This window comes from Scyliorhinus canicula, chromosome 13 (genome assembly GCF_902713615.1).
Source record: "Scyliorhinus canicula chromosome 13, sScyCan1.1, whole genome shotgun sequence".
NCBI classification, from domain to species: Eukaryota; Metazoa; Chordata; class Chondrichthyes; order Carcharhiniformes; family Scyliorhinidae; genus Scyliorhinus; species Scyliorhinus canicula.
This window is the reverse complement of record NC_052158.1, coordinates 137,289,586-137,311,916: the sequence shown is the minus strand read 5'-3', so window position 1 is coordinate 137,311,916 and position 22,331 is coordinate 137,289,586. Positions and strand designations below refer to the sequence as shown.

At 45.2% G+C, this 22,331-nt stretch overlaps 1 protein-coding gene across 1 annotated transcript in view; it reads right to left on the bottom strand.

Annotated features, from left to right (window-relative positions):
- Positions 1–22,331, bottom strand: part of dner (delta/notch-like EGF repeat containing) — a 331,812-nt gene that overhangs the window by 270,910 nt on the left and 38,571 nt on the right. The gene's annotated exons all lie outside the window — the stretch shown is intronic.

The following is a 22,331-nucleotide window of genomic DNA, read 5'->3' as shown; positions in this document are numbered from 1 at the left end:
GTGTCCACGCCGTCATAAACGCCGTTGCGGTTTACGACGATATGAATGGGACGAGCCGACGACTAATTCTGGCCCACAAAAGGGGCCAGCACAGCACTGGAGTGGTTCATGCCACTCCAGCTGCTGATCCCGGCGCGAACTGAGCGCCGCAGGATCCGCGCTTGCGCAGTGGCACCGGCGCCAAAGCAGGCATGTGCAGTGCCTTCCTTCAACGCTCCAGCCCCGATGCAACATGGCGCAGGACTACAGGGGCCACCGCGGAAGAAACGAGGCCCCCAGCCAGAGAGGCCAGCCGCCGATTGGTGGGCCCCGATCGCGGGCCAGACCACATCGGAGGCCCCTCCCGACCCTTCCACACCGAGTTCTCGCCGGCTGAGAGCAGCAATAATTGTTCAGCAGCCTCATGAATGAAACTAGCTCCCTACATGTCACCTGCCTAAGAGAGCTCCACCCCCTGGGGTGATTATCCGCTCTGAGTCCCAATTGTTCAACCAAGCCAAGTGAACATGTTCTGCTGTGTTGCCCTTAAAGGGACAATCGCCACACATTATTCAAATTAGCACTGGGAGTTCTCAGTGTTCTACCCATATTCCTCCTTGACCCAAACAGATTAACAAGCAACTTTTTCATTTGCTGTTTGTGGGACATTGCTATACAGAAAATGGCTGCTTTGCTTGCCCGTCTAATAACAGTCACTCAATGTTGTAAATGAAGTGTTTTGTACTAATTTTCAGAGATCATATAATCAGAGACCTGTTAAAGGACAGAAGGAGAACATTCAGCCATCAGGGGGAAAACCCGTTCCCGTTTCCGACAGGCAGGAGAATTTGACCAGAATTCCCATTACGATTGTTCCCACCCCTCGCGAATGACATAATGGAATATCTGCCATGAAAGATCAGGACCCTCATCACCATACAGTTTAATGCCATTAGTGAACTTCCCTGCTCTATTGTTCCCCCTCCCCCACATAGGGGGCAGGATTCTCCGAGCCCCCACGTCAAAATCGCGATCGGTGCGGGGGTGGAGAATGGGCGTTGACACCAAAAACCGGCGCGACGCTGCTCCCGCGATTCTCCGGTCGACGGAGAATCACTGCGAATTGCGCGCACGCGGTTTACTCAGCGCGGGTAGGGGGCCATTGATAGAGGCCCCCTCACTCGCGATTCACTGAGGGTAACTGGCTGAGTTCCCTAAGCCGTGGCTCTAACCAGGTTTTGCCTGTAGGGAACATTACGCGGTGGCTGCGGACTCAGTCAGCGGCCGCCCTGTGGGGGGGGGGGGATCCTTCACTGGGGGTGGGGGTGGCTCGGGGATGGACAGGCTAGCGATCGGGGGCCACCGATCTGCGGGCACGCGTGATCTCGGGGGGGGGGGGCTATATTGTTGGGTCTGCTCCGCGTTGTGTCCACCATGTCACACACGTCGAAAGCCACCACCGTTCGTATGTGCGGACGCCCGAGCGGAACTGCAGGGCCCCGTATCAGCAGCCAGAGCTGCGAGGAGTACTCCGGGGCCCTGCTAGCCCCCTTCAGGTAGGAGAATCAGAGTGAAACGCCCGCGTTTTGATGCTGGAGTGGTGACATAGCCCCATCATTGGAGAATCCCGACCCTGATTCCTAGAAAATGGCCACCCCGATCTCTTGAAGGCCGAGGGTGGGCTCATTCAAATCCAACGCGACATTGTGGGACCCGTCTCCAGGATTCTGTTTCGACAAAGCGTCAAAAGATTTGGTCAGGAAAACTGACAATGGAGATGCTGGGCCACGCACCTTATTGTGCTGCCTGAGTTGACACCTGGTCAAAAATACAGAAAATTCCTCCACCGTGTCAGCGGCAGCTCTTTGAATGAGCAATTCACCCAGAGATATTCCCTTGCTTTCTCCCCGTGTCCTTGCACATTCTTCCTTTCAAATAATAATCCGATTCCCTCTTGAATCCCTCGACTCAACCTGCTTCCATCACACTCTCAGTCTTCCGACCTTAACCACTCGCAGTACAGAAAGGTTTCTCCTCACGTCACCAATGCTTCTTTTGCTTTCAATCTGTGCCCTCACATTCTCGGTTCTTCTATCGGTATTCCCCATCTACTCTGTGCAGACCCCACATGATTTTGAAATCTCTGTCAAATCTTCTCTCGATCTTCTCTTCTCTAAAGAACACTGTCCCAAATTCACACTCTCGAGGTAACTGATGTTTCTCATCCTCGGGACCATGCTCATTCAACTTTTCTGCGCTCTCTCCAACATCTTTCCTAAAGTGCGTCACCCAGAACTGGAAGTAATAATCTACTTAAGGCTCTACCAGTGCTTCATACAGAGTTAACATAATCCTCCTTGGTCTTGCACTCCAAGATGTGAGAAGACATTATATAAACGTTGGTCTTTCTCCTTTTTTTGATTCTTTCCTTCTAATCACCTATTTTCAGTGAAATATGCAACTTAAAAAATGGATATTGGCAAACAGGATTATTAGTACAATTGTTTAATTGATTAATTATTTAATAATGCTCTTGCGTTTCTGAGGAATTTTCGTGCAAGGATAATAATCAATTTTCCCCACACCATGGTCATGATGTCAGTTCCAATTCCATACGGGTCATTTCATTGTTCAACGTCAAAGCTGCAGCTCTGTGGCCATGAGCAATCCGAAAGGAAATAAACAGTGATAGTCCCTCTTCGAAATGAATGTTTCTGGCTTCTGTTCCAATCCCCGAATGGCCACGAATTTACAGTCAGTCATGTCCTGTTCATCAGGCAAGTTAGTAACTGCTGGAAAACAACGTGCTTGAGAATGATAAAAATAATAGGAAGATATCACACTCTCCCTGTAACTGGACTTGTTGAGCACGTCCTGGTCAGTCTGACCAACTGTGGGCTTCAGATCAATCATTTTGTCCTCGCAGAGCCAAGGTTGTTCCCCAGAAATTCTTGACACCTGTACACCACTTTCCTCTTTTTTTCTCTCTGCTCCTAGCAAGTGGACAAACTGCCTCTCTGACTTATTTCCCCATTTGCCAATACGACTCTCGGTAATGCCAGCTACTCCCCCATCATCCCACTCCTTTTGTGAGTGAGTCGGAAGAAATCATCTTCTTCTGTTCTTATCAAAATGAATAGGGGCCCAGCCCGGGACCTCATGTTTTCATGAGCAAGGGTTGAGAAAATGGACCCAATCTGAAATCGACTGCGAGTTGCAACATTTCATAAACTGGATCATCTGGTTGATGTTTTCGATTCACATACAGGCGGTACGGTGGTACAGTGATTAGCGCTGCTGCCTAATACCGGGATCAATTCCAGCTTTGGGTGGCTATCTGTGGGAGTTTGCACTTTCTCCCCGTGTCTGAGTGGGTTTCCTCCGGGTGCTCTGGTTTCCTCCCACAGTCCAGACATGTGCAGGCTAGGTGAATTGGCTGTGCTAAATTGCTCCTTAGTGTCCAAAAGGTTTAGGTGGGGTTATCGGGGGAGTGGGAATGGAAGTGGGGGTGTACTCTTTCAGTGGGTCGGTGTAGACTTGATGGGCCGAATGGCCTCCTTCTGCACTGTCGGAGTTCTATTTCTTCTATAATTCTATGTGGGAATTGCTTGCTTGGCCAGCATTTCTTGCCCATCCTTAATAGCTCTTAAGAAGGTGGTGGTGAACCATCTTCTTGAACCGCTGCAGTCTGTGGTGTAGGTACACCCACAGTGCTGTTAGGGAATGAGTTCCAAGATTTTGACCCAGCAACACTGAAGGAAAAATGATATATTTCTAATCAGGATGGTGAGTGGCTTGGAGGGGAATTTGCAGGTGGTGGTGTTCCCATGTATCTGCTGTCCTTTTTGTTCTTGTTGTTGTTGGAGTTTGTGGTTTTGGAAGGTGCTGTCTAAGGAGCCTTGGTGAGCTGCAGTAGGACATCTTATAGATGATACACATTGCTGCCATTCTGTGTTAGTGGTGGAGGGAGTGAATGTTGAAGGTGATGGTTGGGGTGCCAATCAAGCAGGCTGATTTGTCCTAGATGATGTTGAGCTCGGGTGTTAGTGGAGCTGCACTCATCCAGGACAGTTTTCCATCACAATCCTAACTTGAGCCTTATAGACAGTGGCCAAGCTTGGGGGATCCAGGAGGTGAGTTGCTCACTGCTGAAATCCCAGTCTCTTGTTTTTATATGGCTGGTTCAGTTCAATTTCTTGTCAATGGTAATCCCAGGGTGTTGGTAGAATAATAAAATCCCTACAGTGCAGAAGGAGGCCATTCAGCCCATTGAGTCTGCACCGATCCTCCGAAAGAGCACCCTACCTAGGTAGGTAGCTGCTAGACTGGGACTACAGCAGTGAGGGAACCAACAAGAGGGGAAAATATACTTGACCTCACCCTCATAAACCTGCCTGCTGCAGATGCATCTGTCCGTGACAGTATCAGCAGAAGTGACCACCACACAGTCCTTGTGGAGACAAATTCCCGTCTTCACATTGAGGATACCCACCACCGTGTTGTCTGGCATCTATGAGGCATTGTGGACCATCAGCAGCAGCAGAATTATACTCAACCACAATCTGCAGCCTCATGGCCTGGCATATTCCCCACTCTACCATTACCAGCAATCCAGGGGATCAACTCTGGTTCAATGAAGAGTGCAGGAGAGCATGGCAGGAGCAACATCAGGCATACCGAAAAATGAGGTGTCAATCTGGTGAAGTTACAAGACAGGAGTACTTGTGTGCCAAACAGCAAGTAATAGACCGAGCGAAGCGATTCCACAATGAACGTATCAGATCTAAGCTCTATAGTCCTGCCACATCCAGCCGTGAATGGTGGTGAACAATTAAACAACTCACTGGAGGAGGAGGCTCCAGAAATATTCTCAATGATGGAGGAGGCCAGCACATAAAAGACAAGGCGAAGGCATTGACAAAAATCAGTCAGAAGTGCCAAGTGGAGGTCCCCAGCATCACAGATGTCAGTCTTCAGCCAATACAATTCACTCCACGTGATATCAAGAAACAGCTGAAGGCACTGGATACTGCAAAGGTTATGGGCCCTGACAATATCTCAACAATAAAACCATAAGATATAGGAGCAGAATTAGGCCACTCGGCCCATCGAGTCTGCTCCGCCATTCAATCATGGCTGATATTTTTCTCATCCCCATTCTCCTGCCTTCTCCCCATAACCCCTGATCCCCTTATTAATCAAGAACCTATCTATCTCTGTCTTAAAGACACTCCGTGATTTGGCCTCCACAGCCTTCTGTGGCAAAGAGCTCCACAGATTCACCAACCTCTGGCTGAAGGAATTCCTCCTCCTCTGTTATAAAGGATCGTCCCTTTAGATTGTGTCCTCTGCTTTTAGTTTTTTCTACAAGTGGAAACATCCTCTCCACGTCCACTCTATCCAGGCCTCGCAATATCCTGTAAGTTTCAATAAGATCCGCACTCATCCTTCTGAACTCCAACGAGTACAGACCCAGAGTCCTCAAAGGTTCCTCATACTATAAGCTCTTCATTCCAGGGATCATTCTTGAGAACCTCCCCGGACCCTTTTTTAGGTCAGCACATCCTTCCTTAGATACGGGGCTCAAAACTGCTCACAATACTCCAAATGGGGTCTGACCAGAGTCTTATACAGCCTCAGAAGTACATCACCAGTCTTGTATTCTAGCCGTCTCAACATGAATGCTAACATCGCATGTGTCTTCCTAACTGCCGACTGAAGGCACGTTTATCTTAAAAGAATCGTGAACAAGGACTCCCAAATCCCTTTGTGCTTCTGATTTCCTGATCATTTCCTCATTTAGAAAATAGTCTATGCCTGCATTTCTCCTTCCAAAGTGCATAACCTCACACTTTTCCACATGTATTCCATCTACCACTTACTTGCCAACTCTCCTAGCCTGTCCAAATCCTTCTGCAGCCCCCTTGCTTCCTCAATACTACCTGTCCCTCTACAGGTCTTTGTATCATCTGCAAACTTAGCAACAGTGCCTTCAGTACATTCTTCCAGATCATTATATGTATATTGTGAAACGTTGTGGTCCCAGCACTGACCAAAAGAGCTGAATGCCAGAGGAGAGGTGAGAGTGACCCTTGATATCAAGGCAGCATTTGACCGAGTGTGGCATCAAGGAGTCCTAGCTAAACTGGAATCAATGGGAATCGGGGGGAAACTCTCGACTGATTAGAGTCATACTAGCACAAAGGAAGATGGTTGTGGTGATTCGAGGTCAATCATCTCAGCTCCAGGACATCACTGCAGGAGTTTCTCAGGGTAGTGTCCGAGTCCCAACCATCTTCAGCTGCTTCATCAATGACCTCTCCTCCATCGTAAGATCAGGAGTGGGGATGTTTGCGGATGACTGCACAATGTTCAGCACCATTCGCGACTCCTCAGATAATGAAGCAGTCCGTGTCCAAATGGAGTAAGACCTGGACAACGTCCAGGTTTGGACTGGCAAGTTATATTCGCGCTACACAAGTGCCAGACAATAACCATCTCCTGCAAGAGAGGATCTAACCATCACCCCTTGACATTCAATGGTGCTTTACCATCACTGAATCCCCCACAATCCATCCTGGAAATTACTATTGATCCCGTAAATGAATTTAAAAAACACTACTCTGAGGAACCCCGGCGGTAACGTCTTAGAGCTTAGATGATTGACCACCAAGAATCACAACCATCTTCCTTTGTGCTAGGTATAAGTTCAACTAGCAGAGCGTTTTCCCCCCAATTCCCGTTGTCTCAAGTTTTGGTTGCACTCTTTGATGCCACACTCAGTCAAATGCTGCTCAGTGTAATCGCTCTCAACTCACCTTGTGAGTTTAATTTTTTTGTCCATATTTGTGCCAAGGCTGTAATGAGATCAGGAACTGAGTGGCCCTGCTGGAACCAAACCTAAGCATCAGGGAGCAGGTTATTGTTGAATAAGTACCACTTGATGCCACTGTCGATGATCCCTTCCATCACTTTGCTGATGATGGAGAGTAGACTAATGGGCATCAATTGGCCGGGTTGAATTTGTCTACTTTTTGTGCACAAGATATAACTGGGCAATTTTCCGCATTGCTCGGTAGATGCCAGTGTTGTCGCTGTACCGGAACAGCTTGGCTAGGGCCACAGCAGGTTCTGGAGCACAAGCCTTGAGTAACAATGCCGGAATGTTGGCAGGGCCCATAGCCTTTACAATATCCGGCACCTTCAGCCATTTCCTGATTTCACACAGAGTGAACTGAATTGGCCAAAAACTGGCATCGGTGATGCTGGGGACATCAGGAGAGGCCAAGATGGATGTTCCACTTGGCATTTCTGGCTTCTGGCCGAAGATGGTTGTAAATGCTACAGCCTTACCACTTGTCTAAATAAGCTCAGCAATTTAATTAAAAATGAAGTCTGATCATAAATTTGTCAAGGGCCTTTCACTAATTTATTTGCTTGTGTCTTTGGATTGTGTCACCCATTCCTCACAGGAAAATGCCACGACTTTCTCCTCCCATGTATATAATTTCTATTGTTTGTCAAAATTGGTCTTTCTTTCAGTTTTACACAGAGGTAACTTTTTTTCCTACTCTTATTGACTTGTATTGTGCGCTATCACAGCCTGGAGGGCGACTAGTTGACCTTCTCCTTGGTCCCTTTTCAGTGGAGCTGGTTATGAAGTTTCTAGAAGTGAAATGAATGATGCCTGAGGTGAAATGCTGTTCCATTTTGCTTTCATTTCTCTGTGGAGAAGTATCTGTCCTCCGCGTCTCCTCTCCATTAAAGGAAATATACAGCAGTATATTTATTCCATGTTATAAATTCTTGCTTCTTTTTATGATGACATATCCTTACTTGTTGTTTCCATTTATTTTATTCTTTCATGGGATGTGGGCATTGTTGGCAAGGCCACAATTTGTTGTCCATCGCTAATTGCCCTTGAACTGACTGACATGCTAGGCTATTTGAAAATGAAATGAAATGAAAATGAAATGAAATGAAAATCGCTTATTGTCACAATTAGGCTTCAAATGAAGTTACTGTGAAAAGCTCCTAGTCGTCACATTCCGGCGCCTGTTCGGGGAGGCTGGCTTCAGAGGACAGCTACGAGTCAATCACATTGCTGTGGATTTGGAGTCACATCTAGGTCAGACCAGGTACAGATGGAAGATTTCCTTCCCTAAAGGAAGGAACCACATGGGTTTTTACAACAATCCCTGGTAACTTTATGAGCACCATTACCAAGACTGGATTTCCATCCCAGATTTTTTTCTAATTAATTGAGTTTTAAATTCCAGAAGCTGCTATGGTGGGATTGAAACCTGTGCCCCCAGTGCATTAATTTGGATTTCCAATCCAGTGACATTACCACCATGTCCCCATCTCCCATCAGGGCCACAGGATCTCCAACAATGCTCATCTTACTATTTTAAAGTTATTCACGTATAGCTCCATGAGATCAGTCTGGCAATGAAGGTGAAGGGTGGCTGGTGAGGAGGTAGAGCACAAGTTCCATCCATCCTTCTCTTAATTCCCCATTCTCAGCTGAAATACATAACACCCTGTCTGCCAAGTCAGGGAAGGAACCCACTTCATCTCTTATTCATTAGTGAAATATTTTGTATGTCCTGGTCCAAAAATACCTTTAAATCTGACCAGAATCCGTGCTATGTGTTTACAGTCGTTAAAGCTCAAACATTAGTAAAAGGTAAAATCTTCAAAAATATAGTTTCATATGTGTTAGAGAAATAAAAATGAAAATGACCTATATGTTCTAGTCACACATGCACTGGTGTGATGAATGTAAGAAATTGTTAGATTTTATATTTATTGCAGCATTGTTATTAAAAACCTGGTTTGCGAAACATGCAAGCATTATGTCTTTTAAAACTGTGATTAAGGAGTCATAAAAGTGAGGTAATCATTGGCTTTAACCATTTACTTGTTTACAGATTGATAGATTATGGAACATTGTTTTAATTTAGGAGGATCCCTGAGATGTAGATAATTTATGAGGGATGCTGGTTAGTCTTGGATGAACAGGTCATGGGACATCTTATTGGGAGGAGACCTTATGGTGTAATTAATGGATGGAGCCATATCTGTCTGTAGATTTGTAGTTTGCCATAGGATTTTAGCTTGCCAAGACAGGGCTCCAGCCAACTCCTGGAAGGGTCTCTACAAGGAGAATAGTAAGTAAACCTGATTGTTAACTTCATTTATAAGTGGTTTGTTTGAACTATATCGGTTTGCTTAATTGGGATATATATATAGTTGCTGGCGTAAGGAATAAGTTAATGTTTTTTCCTTTCATTTAATAAACATTTGAACCATTACCTGTAAAGCTGTTACTTTGTTGCTTATGTGATTGCTTCTGTGTTTAAATTCAAGTTTGTTTTAACATAAAGGATACCTATTGGTCAGAGTTATCACTCCTGGGGCAAAGCATGTTTCCTCACGGTTTTACAAATTGCAAATTGTTGAGTTTCTCATCCGGGATCCTAACATTGGGCCCGTTAGGAAAGCAACAATTTAATTCTATCTTCAATAACAGTAGATGTCTTACAATCAACATGCTTATTGAATATTTTATTCAAGCTGTCTCCTGAGATTTCATACTGATTTATTTTAGTCAGCTCACATAAAAAGTCCTATTTTACATGATCAATTCAGATGCAATAATATTTTACAGGGATTGATCGAAGTTTATTCAACAGTTTGTTATTTTTCCCAAAAGACCTGCACTCCCACATTGTAGGTGGATTGGGAAACCAATATCCAATGTCAGCTAACATCGCAAAGGGACTTATACAATTTTCACCAGCTAATTGATATTCTCCCAGATTAAACCAGGTTACTGCAGTAGATTAGCAAATGTTGATTTATATATGGTACAGGTAACACAATTGACAACTAATTGGTTATTGGGCAACAGCTAGACTTCTGCCTGGAGAGACAATCCCATTTTTCCTGCTCCCTTGACCACCTTTTTCTTCAGTGCTCCACCTAATGGTGGGCCATGGTACTTATTTACCAAAGCATGTCTAAATGCTATGGTTTTTAGATTGCAGCACGATGGCAAGGTCTGCCTCAGACAGGATGGAGATTGAACCCTGTGCTATTGGTGTTAATCTGATCCATACACTAGACAACTGGGCTAACCAGTCCCTTCCCCTACCAGGCCCACCACAAATAATAATAATCTTTATTGTCACAAGTAGGCTTACATTATCACTGCAATGAAGTTACTGTGAAAAGCTCCTAGCCGTCACATTCCGGCGCCTGTTCGGGTACACCGAGAGAGAATTCAGAATGTCCAAAATACCTAACAGCACATCTTTCGGGACCTGTGGGAGGAAACCGGAGCACCCGGAGGAAACCCACACAGACATGGGGAGAACATGCAGACTCTGCTCAGCCAGTGCCCCGAGCCTGGAATCGAACCAGGAGCCCCGGAGCTGTGAAGCAACAATGCTAACCACTGTGCTACGACCCCTTTATGAAATCATTTTTACCCATGTAATCAGCTTCATGGACAGTTAGAATTTTCTTTTGGTAATTTTTCCAATTAAAGGGCAATTTAGTGTGGCCAATCCACCTACCGTGTGCATCTTTGGTTTGTTGGGGTGAGACCCACGCAGACAGGGAGAAAATGTTGAAATTCCACAGGGACAGTGACCCGAGGCCGGGATTGAACCAGGGTCCTCGGTGCAGTGAGGCAGCAGTGCTAGCCACTGCGCCACCGTACTGCCCCAGAGTTAGAATTTCTTTAACACACACATTCGTACAGACTGATTTTGCTGAATTGAGCAGTGAATTAGATGTTCCTGAACCAGCACAAATTAAAGAGGGTCCCACATTCATAGAAAAAGAGACGTTTGGAGAATGGGGATCCTAGCGCAAGCCAACAATATAATGCTGGACCAGACACGCATTCGCTGTGAACTCTCTGGTCAGATTGGTCCTCCTCGCATAAACCCACTCTTGGAAAGGAGTAGGAAACAACACACAGTCACAGCTTTTAAAGGCAGCATCTGCACTTTCAAAAGAACTGGCTGTTAGCTGTGGGGCAGGAGAATGGCTGGCTAATGATGCAAAACACCTCTCATGAGAGACCTTTGCCTTCCATTGCATGTGTGGAGAAATCCACAAGGCTGTAATTCTCATTCCATTTCTCTGCGGTGTGCACTGAACAAGATTAGAATTCTGTGTTATTCTGCTATTCAGCTGGTGGTGAGTCTCTGAGCGTGTGCTGATCATCCAATTGGAATTTTATCACCCTCCAAGTCATTAGCATTCCTGTGCAAATCACCCCCCCCCCCCCCCCCCCCCCCCCCCCCCCAGATCTCTCCTCAATCTCCTTTGCTCCACGGAAAACTCCAGCTTCTAAACTTGCAGCTAAAATCTCCCATTACTGGAACCATTCTAGTAAATCTCATCAAGGTTTCCATATCCTTCCTAAAGTGTGCTGGGAAAAAAACAGGATGCAATCTTCTAATTCCGGCCTAACCAGATTTTTGTAAAGGTTCAGCATAGCTTCCGGTCTTTTCTACTCAATACCTCCATGAAAGAAATCCAAGATTTAATTTGCTTTGCCAACTACTCTCTCAAAATTTCCTGCTGCCTTCAAAGATCCATACACATGAACCACCAGATCCCTCTCTGCCCCTGTATACTCTTTACAACAATGCCATTAACTCTATATTGCCTGACTCTATTTGCTCTGCTAAAGTCCATCACCTCCCACTTTTCTGTATTAAGTTCCTTCTGCCACTTGTCTACCCATTCTGCTCCCCAACCCATGTCCTGTTGCAGTCGATTGGCATCATCCTCAATGTCTGCCACACCTTCAAGTTCAGTATCATGGGCAAATTTTGAAATTTTACATAGTACTTTAATATCCAAGCTGTTTATAGCAAACAAAAGAGACACAACGGTGCTTGTACTAAACCTTGGGAAACACCGTTATCTACCATCTTCCAATCTGAAAAATAACCACTTACCACATTTCACTATTTTCTATCCTTACTGAATTCTAGCTAACACTGACCCTCCTATTCCATGAGCTGCAATTTTGTTGAGCAGTCATTCATGTAGTACTTCGTCAAATGTTTTCTTAAAACTCTGTCGACAACATCCATTCATCAACTTTCTCTGATACTTCATCAAAACATTCAATTAGATGAGTCCAGCACAATCTGCCTTTTACAAATCTGTGCTTGTTCTCCTTAACTCAAACCTCGACAATCATCTGTTCATTTTATCACTGATTGTTGTTCCTAAAGCTTCCTAGGTATAGGTATAGGGAAGATCGGAAGATTATGGTCAGCTCTTCCGTTATCTCCACACCTACTTCCCTTCGAAGCCTAGGATGCAAGCTATTTGGATCAGGCAACTTATCCACTCTCAAGCACGGCCATCCTTTCCAGTACATCCTGTCTTTCAATTTTCACCCCATATATTGCCTCTACCATCTCCATTTCTCCTGATATTTTGCCAGCCTCCTCTTCCTTAGCAAACACAGAGACGGTGTACTCATTAAGTATTCTAGATCCATGTGAGCAACTGGAGTAGGAAATGGTAACACAAAATTATTCACGCTGGAATCACACATATTTCTAAAAGCTTTATGAATTTAAAAAATTGAAACCTTCACTGAGACCGCCTGGTCCTGCCATGGCGGGGTTTCCCATGGGGGATGTGGTGATCCATTCAAATCCCCGTCGACTTTGGCAGGGATGAAAAGGTCCTGCCAGTAAGAGGAGCTGGAAAATCCTGCCCTTTAAGTCATTGGAAAGCTTAATTTATGATATTTCTTACTGATTTTTTACAGTTCCTTCTTCTGTCCACGGCCTTGTAATGATGAATTGGGCAAGTGGGTACAGGTGATTAGTCTGCTCAAAGAGGAAATCTCAGCATCAACAATACAGCGGCAACAATCTTTTACAAATACAATTTCTGATTGGCTTTAAAATTGGCTTGGTTTTGGTGCTGCCATTTCTATTGAATTCTTTCTGATTTTGCTTAAGACTCCTTTGTTAGTTCTCGAGAAAAGGTATTGACACTCCAATAGCACTTGAAACTCATATTAGTGTTCATCAATATATTTTATAGCTGTATGTTTATCACTGTGAAAATCATTAGACATAGTCATTGGACAGAGATTAGAGAAATGAGTTACATGGTAAGCATCCAATTCGAAAAGAGCACATTTCTGAAGTCATCCTAGAACAATATATAAATCAGGAAACATGCCCAATAAATATTTATCAATGGAGTATATGCAGGTTTAATTAAAATTTTCTACAGATTTATATTCAGCTGCATATGTGGAAAGGAAATGATTGGTTCTGGAAATATTCATTCCACAAATTTCAAAAGGAATGGAAAGGTTTGCTAGCTTAGTCTGCAAGTCACATTAAGGCAGAATAGTGGGTGTCTGACAGTTGCATCTCTCCAGATAGTTCCATACATTCAGAGGTGCTGATGTTGTGATCATTGTTATGCCCGGAGTGTCTGAAGCCCCTACATTACGGTTATTTGAGTGCCAGATTTGTGTTATGATTTGGGACCTTATTTGACACAGAATTCCAGCGACATATAGGTGAGTTATTGTCACATCAATCGTAAAAGGATCAATTCTAGGAAAACTAACATAGCATTTGATACCATCATGTCACAGAGCATGTACACACAGCCACTCAGAATCACTGTGCCACCCAACAGTTACATTCAGCCATTCAAATGATTAAAAAAATGTTGTCTCTGACTTTTGGATTTCAGGGCGAGTGTTGCTGCCTCATCCCAAGACGAAACTTGCCTGAAACTCTCAAAAACGAAACAATGACCCTTCAACACATTTACACACAGATTCCCAGTAATAAATAATAACCATTAATCCAGTCGAGACAACTGAGGACAATTATTCATATCATTATCAGTTCTAGGCATGACGAGTATTCCAATACATTGTAAACTTTGATTCATTCCAAAACCCTGCTGCCACTATCTTAGCCTGAACCAAGTTCCGCTCACTCATCATCATGCACTTTCTGACCTCTATTGACTCCCAGTCTTCCAATACATTGTATTTAAAATCCTCTTCCCTACCAACAATTGTAGTGTCCCCAGCCTTACTGCACCCTCCCCCAACGCCACCCCCCCCCCCCACCACCCTCAGACACACACACGCACACGCTGCCCCCACTGTGCATCTCCCCCACACTGTACTCAAAGGTACATGGGAGCCATGTTCTGAAATCCTTCTAAACCCTTTGCAAAACCTTCATCCATATGGCCCAGCTTCAGGTCACCCTTCCTAATACCTTTCTTCGGCTTGACGTAATTTAGTGATTGCTCCTTTGAAATGCTTCAGGATGTTTTTCTACATTTTAAAGCACTTTAAAATTCAAGTTGTTGTCAACGGTACATTATATTGAACCAGCCATGGACAAAACTCAACGTTGGGGTGGAATTTCCACTGGTCATTCTCCCAATCTTCCTGCAAGATTTATGTTGAAGTTATAGTAGGAGATTGTGGAAATTTCACCCCGATACTTTTCTCTCATTCTTAAAAATTGTTTCATGGGCTGTGGATATTGCTGGATTTGGCCGACATTTGTTGCCCATCCCTAATTACACTTGAGAAGGTGGTAGGTGAGCCACTTTCTTGAACTGCTGCAGTCCATGTGATGTAGGTACACTCACAGTGCTGTTAGGAGGGTAGTTCTAGAATTTTGACCCAGCGACAGTGAAGGAATGATGATATATTTCCAAGTCAGTATTGTGTGTCCCATTGGGGGGGGGAACGTCCAGATGTGGGGTGTTCCCATGCATCTGATGCCCTTGTCCTTTGAGGTGATAGAGGTCATGGTTTTGGAAGGTGCTGTTGAAAGAGCCTTGGTGAGTTCTTTCAGTGCATCTTACATATGGTACACACTGCTGCTACGGTGCATCAATGGTGGAGGGAGTGAGTGTTGAAGGAGCTGATGGGGTAATGATCAAACGCGTTGCTTTGTCCTGGATCGTGTCAAGCTTCTTGAATGTTGTTGTTGGAGCTGCGCTCATCCAGGCAAGTGGAGAGTGCTCCATCACACTCCTGACTTGAGCCTTGTCAAGATGTTGGACAGGCTTTGGGGAATCAGAAAGTGAGTTACTCCCCACAGAATTTCCAGCCTCTCACCTGTTCTTGTATTTATATGGCTAGTCCAGTTCAATTGCTGGTAATAGCCAGGATATTGATCGTGGGAGATGCAACGATGGTAATGCCTTTGAATGTCAAGAGGAGATAGTTCGATTCTCTCTTGCTGGGAATGGTCAATGTCTGTCACATGTGTGGCATAAATGTTACTTGCCACTTATTAGCCCAAGCCAGAATATTGTCCAGTTTTGCTGCATATGGGGACAGACTGCTTCAGTATCTGAGGAGTCGTGAATGGTGCTGAACATTGTGCTGCTGATCTTATGATGGAAGGAAGGTCATTAATGAAGTAGCTGAAGATGGCTGAGCCAAGACACATGTCATTGCACTGGTTACGTGGTCATAAGCATCCATTGTTTGCTGTACTAATCTGTTACTTTCTCTATGGAAATTTGCTATTCTCAGCAGTTATTCTCAATGCTAATATTTAGCATTGAAAGAGCCTTGGTGAGTTCTTTCAGTGCATCTTACATATGGCAGCATGGAAGCATTGTGGATAACACAATTGCTTCACAGCTCCAGGGTCCCAGGTTCGATTCCGGCTTGGGTCACTGTCTGTGCGGAGTCTGCACATCCTCCCCGTGTGTGCGTGGGTTTCCTCCGGGTGCTCCGGTTTCCTCCCACAGTCCAAAGATGTGCTGGTTAGGTGGATTGGCCATGATAAATTGCCCTTAGTGTCCAAAATTGCCCTTAGTGTTGGGTGGGGTTACTGGGTTATGGGGATAGGGTGGAGGTGTTAACCTTGGGTAGGGTGCTCTTTCCAGGAGCCGGTGCAGACTCGATGGGCCGAATGGCCTCCTTCTGCACTGTAAATTTTATAACAAGATCTCATTAAGCTCTATGTAGGTCATCGTTTATGCACCTGCTTTTCATTCCCTTTTTGTCTGACTCAGTTGCTTCTTCAACCTGATTTATAACAAATGATTTATTGACAAGCTGCCCTCAGTGAATCATCATTTGAAATCTCCACCAGAAGCTGACCTTCCATATAGCATTGCCTTATTGACTTTTCTCCCAATGAAAATTGGTCTAACTTAGTATCAATAATCCAGTATTAAGGGATAGATTAAAAAATTGTAGGTCATTTACACTCCATCTCTACAGTGTCTGCTATGACCTTGAGGAAGCAACTAGTCATGAATAAAATGTACTTTCTCAAAATTGTTCTTTGTAAATAGTCCCGGTGAAATTGTTTGAAAAGAGTCTTTGAGGAACCATCAGGTAAAAAAATGGAAGTTTCATTTTACATAATTCTTCCAGCTTTCTTCCTTATTTGAGGCAAGACAACATCTGAAGCCGAGAGGTGTTGCTGTTGCTTAGCAACCAGCGGCAATAACATGAAATGAGAACAATACTTTTCCTGCAGTGATTCTGGATTTTCTTGTACAATTATGGCCTGAATTTTGCACTCCCCTACTGGAATGTTTTTAGGTTGGGGGGTAATGGGAGAAGCATAAAATTGCAGGGACGGATTTCCCACCACCACGACCACAGAGCGATTTTAAACTGAGGTGGGCAAGGCCTCGGATAAGCAGCCGCCTTTGCCCCAATTGAGACCATTAATTGGCTGATTAATGGCTGCTTAAGGGCCGTTTCTCACCCAGCCTAATGTTTTGGACTGGTGGGAACATTGAACTTCCATAGGGGAAGGCCATAAAAAATCAAAAGTTAGATGTTGAGTGGGAAGGGACAGAGGGTACCCTGCCATTTAAAACCTGATGACTTCTAGACCTCAACAACCCCGCAGCCTCCCCTGAGACCCCAACTGCCACCCTCATGATCCCAAGGCATTTCCAACACACCCATCTTGGGACCCTTTATATTTACCAAACTCTGGCTCCTGGTTTCAGGCAAGTTGGTGTAGTTCCTCTTCTGTCCACTGCAGCGCTGTCGCTTCAATCTGATTGGATGGCAGCCCGCTAAGGCAAGGCTGCCACCCAAGTGAGGGGTGCAACCAATCAGTGCTCATTGGAGCATAAGTTGGCAGTCAAGCCAGTGGGGATGTGTCCCACCACCCCGACATTCAAATAATTCAGGCCTATTTACACATACTCTTTTGCAATATGTAACTTTTGCGTTGTTCATTGTTTAGGTTTTTCAGGTTTTTTCACACTCTCTCCTCTCCGATGCCAAATATAATTCAACAGCAAAACAACTTACATTTATATTTAGCACTGTTAACACAATAAAATACAAGGTCACTGTTCCATGGCCTCTGCCAATAACCCACCAGTAGGAGGCACTGCAGCCTGCATTGAGCGGTACTCTACTCGTCCCTTTAAAACCTGTTGTGGAATTTTTTGTTGAAAGAAATTAAGTGGAAAATCATCTATCCCAGCACCTATGTGAAAAATTAATAATAATTTATTTTAAATGTCTTTTGCAAAACAACATTGCCGATGAAGAAAGGACATTATTGGACAACCTTATGCCTGTATGGGGAAAGAATCAGCCTGGGTCAGTGAGCATTGTGGAACAACAAAGGACGGGGGTGAAGCTCAGTCAGTAACCTTGCTGACACATATTAACCAGCCTCATATATGAAGAATGGGCACTTGCACCAGAGAATGGGTCCCTGCATGCGACCACACTCCAACTCGAGTCAACACCTTCAAGAAGGGTAAGGACATAAAAGCCATTGGGAGGCAGGCGCCTTATTCATTCAACAAAGTCATTTGTTGACAAACAAAAGCCAAAACGCTCAGATTTTGAAACAGAAAGAAAGACCTCGAACTGTGTTTGGAGAGGGTTGCGGTCAGCGACCCCGTGGAGGTTGGATGTGGTGTTGTTGGCCGATAAGGGGGTATGTGAGAGGATAGTCGCTGCTATCAGGACATACGTGGAGTTTAATAAGAGCGAGAAGATCTCACCTTCCACAGTCGGCGAGGCGTTACAGGTGGTGATTAGTGGGGAGATGATCTCAAATTAGGCTCAAAGGTATAAAGCGGGAAGGATGGAGAGACAGAGGTTTGTAGAGGCTATATACTCCCAACAATTTGGACCAGCAATACTCGGCTACACCAAAGGAGGAATTGTTGGCGGAGAGGAAAAAGCTCCAGATTAAGTTTGAATTGGCGTCGACTGGGAAAGTGGTTGGCCAGCTTTGTCGTGTTCGGCATTTTATGAGCATGGGGAGAAGGCCAGCTGGTTAATAATAATCTTTATTATTGTCACAAGTAGGTTTACATTCCCGGACCAGCCTCCCTGAACAGGCGCCGGAATGTGGCGACTAGGAGCTTTTCACAGGCACTTCATTGAAGCCTAATTGTGACAATAAGCGATTTTCCTTCATTAACACTGCAATGAAGTTACTGTGAAAATCCCCTCGTCGTCACACTATTGCGCCTTTTTGGGCACACTGAGGGAGAATTCAGAATGTCCAATTCACCTAACAGGACGTTTTTCGGGACTTGGCTCACCAGTTGAGATGGCAGGCAGCCTCTCGGAAGACCGGCGGGGAGCGGTTTACAATCCAGGAAGAATAAATGATGCGTTTGAGATCTTTTACCAGGGGTTGTACAGGACGGAGCCCCCAGAGGGTGGCTCTGACATTATACAATTATTGGATGGTTTGGACTTCCCGGTGGTGGAGAGGGAGAAGTGCGGGAGCTGGAGGCACCGTTTGGGCTGGAGGAAATTGTGAGATGCATTGGTTGTATGCAGTCTGGAAGACTCCAGGCCTGGACAGATAGAACATAGAACAGTACAGCACAGAACAGGCCCTTCAGCCCTCGATGTTGTGCCGAGCATTGTCCAAAACCAAGATCAAGCTATCCCACTCCGTCATTCTGATGTGCTCCATGTGCCTATCCAATAACCGCTTGAAAGTTCCTAAAGTGTCCAACTCCACTATCACAGCAGGCAGTCCATTCCACACCCTAACCACTCTCTCAGTGAAGAACCTACCTCGGACATCCTTCCTGTATCTCCCACCCTGAATCTTATAGTTATGCCCCCTTGTAACAGCTACATCCAGCCGAAGAAATAGTCTCTATCTATCCCCCTCATCATCATATAAACCTCTATTAAGTCACCTCTCATCCTCCTCCACTCCAAAGAGAAAAGCCCTAGCTCCCTCAATCTTTCCTCATAAGACCTATCCTGCAAACCAGGCAGCATCCTGGTAAATCTCCTTTGCACCCTTTCCAATGCTTCCACAACCTTCCTATAATGAGGTGACCAGAACTGCACACAATGCTCCAGATGTGGTCTCACCAGGGTCATGTATAGTTGCAGCATAACCCCGCGGCTCTTAAACTCAAGCCCCCTGTTAATAAACGCTAACACACTATAAGCCTTCTTCAAGGCTCTATCCACTTGAGTGGCAACCTTCAGAGATCTGTGGACATGATCCCCAAAATCTCTCTGTTCCTCCACATTCCTCAGAACCCTACCGTTGACCCTGTAATCCAAATTCAAATTTTTTCTACCAAAATGAATCACCTCGTACTTATCAGGGTTAAACTCCATCTGCCATTTTTCAGCCCAGCTCTGCATCCTATCAATGTCTCTTTGCAGCCGACAACAGCCCTCCACCTCATCCACTACTCCACCAATCTTGGTGTCATCAGCAAATTTACTGACCCACCCTTCAGCCCCCTCCTCCAAGTCATTGATAAAAATCACAAATAGCACTGATCCCTGTGGTACACTGCTGGTAACTGGTCTCCAGTCTGAAAATTTTCCATCCAATTACTTATCCAATTGGCCAAATTTCCCTCTATCCCACACCTCTTTACTTTCTTCATGAGCCGACCGTGGGGAATCTTATCAAATGCCTTACTAAAATCCATGTATATGACATTAACTGCTCTACGTTCGTCTACACACTTAGTTACCTCCTCAAAGAATTCAATCAAATTTGTGAGGCAAGACTTACCCTTCACGAATCCGTGTTAACTATCCCGGATTAAGCTGCATCTTTCCAAATGGTCATAAATCCTATCCTTCAGGACCCTTTCCATTAACTTACCGACTTACTTACTGAAGTAAGACTAACTGGCCTATAATTACCAGGGTAATTCCTATTCCCTTTCTTGAACAGAGGAACAACATTCGCCACTCTCCAGTCCTCTGGCACTATCCCTGTGGACAGTGAGGACACAAAGATCAAAGCCAAACGCTCTGCAATCTCATCCCTTGTCTCCCAAAGAATCCTTGGCTATATCCCATCTGGTCCAGGGGACTTGTCAACCCTCAGGTTTTTCAAAATTGCTAATACATCCTTCCTCAGAACATGTACCTCCTCCAGCCTACCCGCCTGTGTCACACTCTCGTCCTCAAAAACATGGCCCCTTTCCTTTGTGAACACTGAAGAAAAGTTTCCTTCAACGCCTCCTATTTCTTCTGACTCCATTCACAAGATCCCACTACTGTCCTTGACCGGCTCTACCCTCACCCTGGTCATTCTTTTATTTTTCTCACAAGAGTAAAAAGCCTTGGGGTTTTCCTTAATCCGACCTGCTAAGGACTTCTCATGCCCCCTCCTAGCTCTCCTAAGCCCTTTTTTTTAGCTCATTCCTTGCTACCTTGTAACCCTCAAGCGACCCAACTGAACCTTGTTTTCTCATCCTTACATACTCTTCCTTTTTCCTCTTGACAAGCCATTCAACCTCCTTTGTGAACCATGGTTCCCTCACGGCCATTTCTTCCCTGCCTGACAGGGACATACCTATCAAGGACACGCAGTATTTGTTCCTTGAACAAACTCCACTTTTCATTTGTGCCTTTCCCTGACAGTTTCTGTTCCCATCTTATGCTCCCTAATTCTTGCCTAATCGCATCATAATTACCCCTCCCCCAATTATAAACCTTGCCCTGCCATATGGCCCTATTCCTCTCCATTGCAATAGTGAAAGACACCGAATTGTGGTCACTATCTCCAAAGTGCTCTCCCACAAACAAATCTAACACTTGGCCCGATTCATTACCCAGTACCAAATCCAACGTGGCCCCTCCCCCCTCTTGTCGGCCTATCCACATATTGTGTCAGGAAACCCTCCTACACACACTGTACAAAAACTGCTCCATCCGAACTGTTCGACATATAGAGGTTCCAATCAATATTTGGAAAGTTAAAGTCACCCATGACAACTACCCTGAGACCTCCACACCTATCCATAACCTGTCTTGCAATTTCTTCCTCCACATCTCTATTACTATTTGGGGGCCTATAGAAACCTCCTAACAACGTGACTGCTCCCTTCCTATTTCTAACTTCGGCCCATATTACCTCATTAGGCAGATCCCCTTCGAACTGCCTTTCTGCAGCCGTTAAACTATCCTTGATTAACAATGCTACTCCTCCACCTCTTTTACCACCTTCCCTACTCTTACTGAAACATCTATACCCTGGAACTTCCGACAACCATTCCTGTACCTGTTCTAACCATGTCTCCGTAATGGCCACAACATCGTAGTCCCAATTACCAATCCACCTACCTTATTCTGGATGCTCCTTGCATTGAAGTAGACACACTTCAACCCACCTTTCTGTCTGCCCGTATACTCCTGTGACCTTGATACCCTCCTCAGTACCTCACTACTCACAACACTGGCTTCTGGACTACAGCTGATGACTTCTAGACCTCAACAACCTCACAGCTCGTTTTCCCAGCCCCCTGACAAATTAGTTTAAACCCCCTCGAAGAGCCGTAGCAAATTTCCCTCCCAGGATATTGGTGCCCCTCTGGTTCAGGTGCAAACCATCCTGTCTGTACAGGTCCCACCTTCTCCAGAATGTGCTCCAATTATCCACGTACCTGAAACCCTCCCTCCTACTCCATCCCTGCAGCCACGTGTTTATCTGCACTCTCTCCCTGTTCCTCACCTCACTAGCACGTGGCACAGGCAACAAACCAGAGATAGCAACATGGTTTGTCCTGGCTCTCAGCTTCCACCCTAGCTCCCTAAATTCCTGTTTTAAATCCTTGTCCCTTCTCTTATTTATGTCGTTGGTAACGATGTGTACCACGACTTGTGACTGTTCCCCCTCCCCCTTAAGGATTCTGAAAAGACAGTCTGAGACGTCACGGACCCTGGCACTGGGAGGCAACATACCATCCGTGAGTCTCTTTCGCTGCCACAGAACCGTCTATCTGTCCCTCTAACTATTGAGTCCCCAATAACTATTGCTCCCCTACTCTCCCTCCTTCCCTTCTGAGCCACAGGG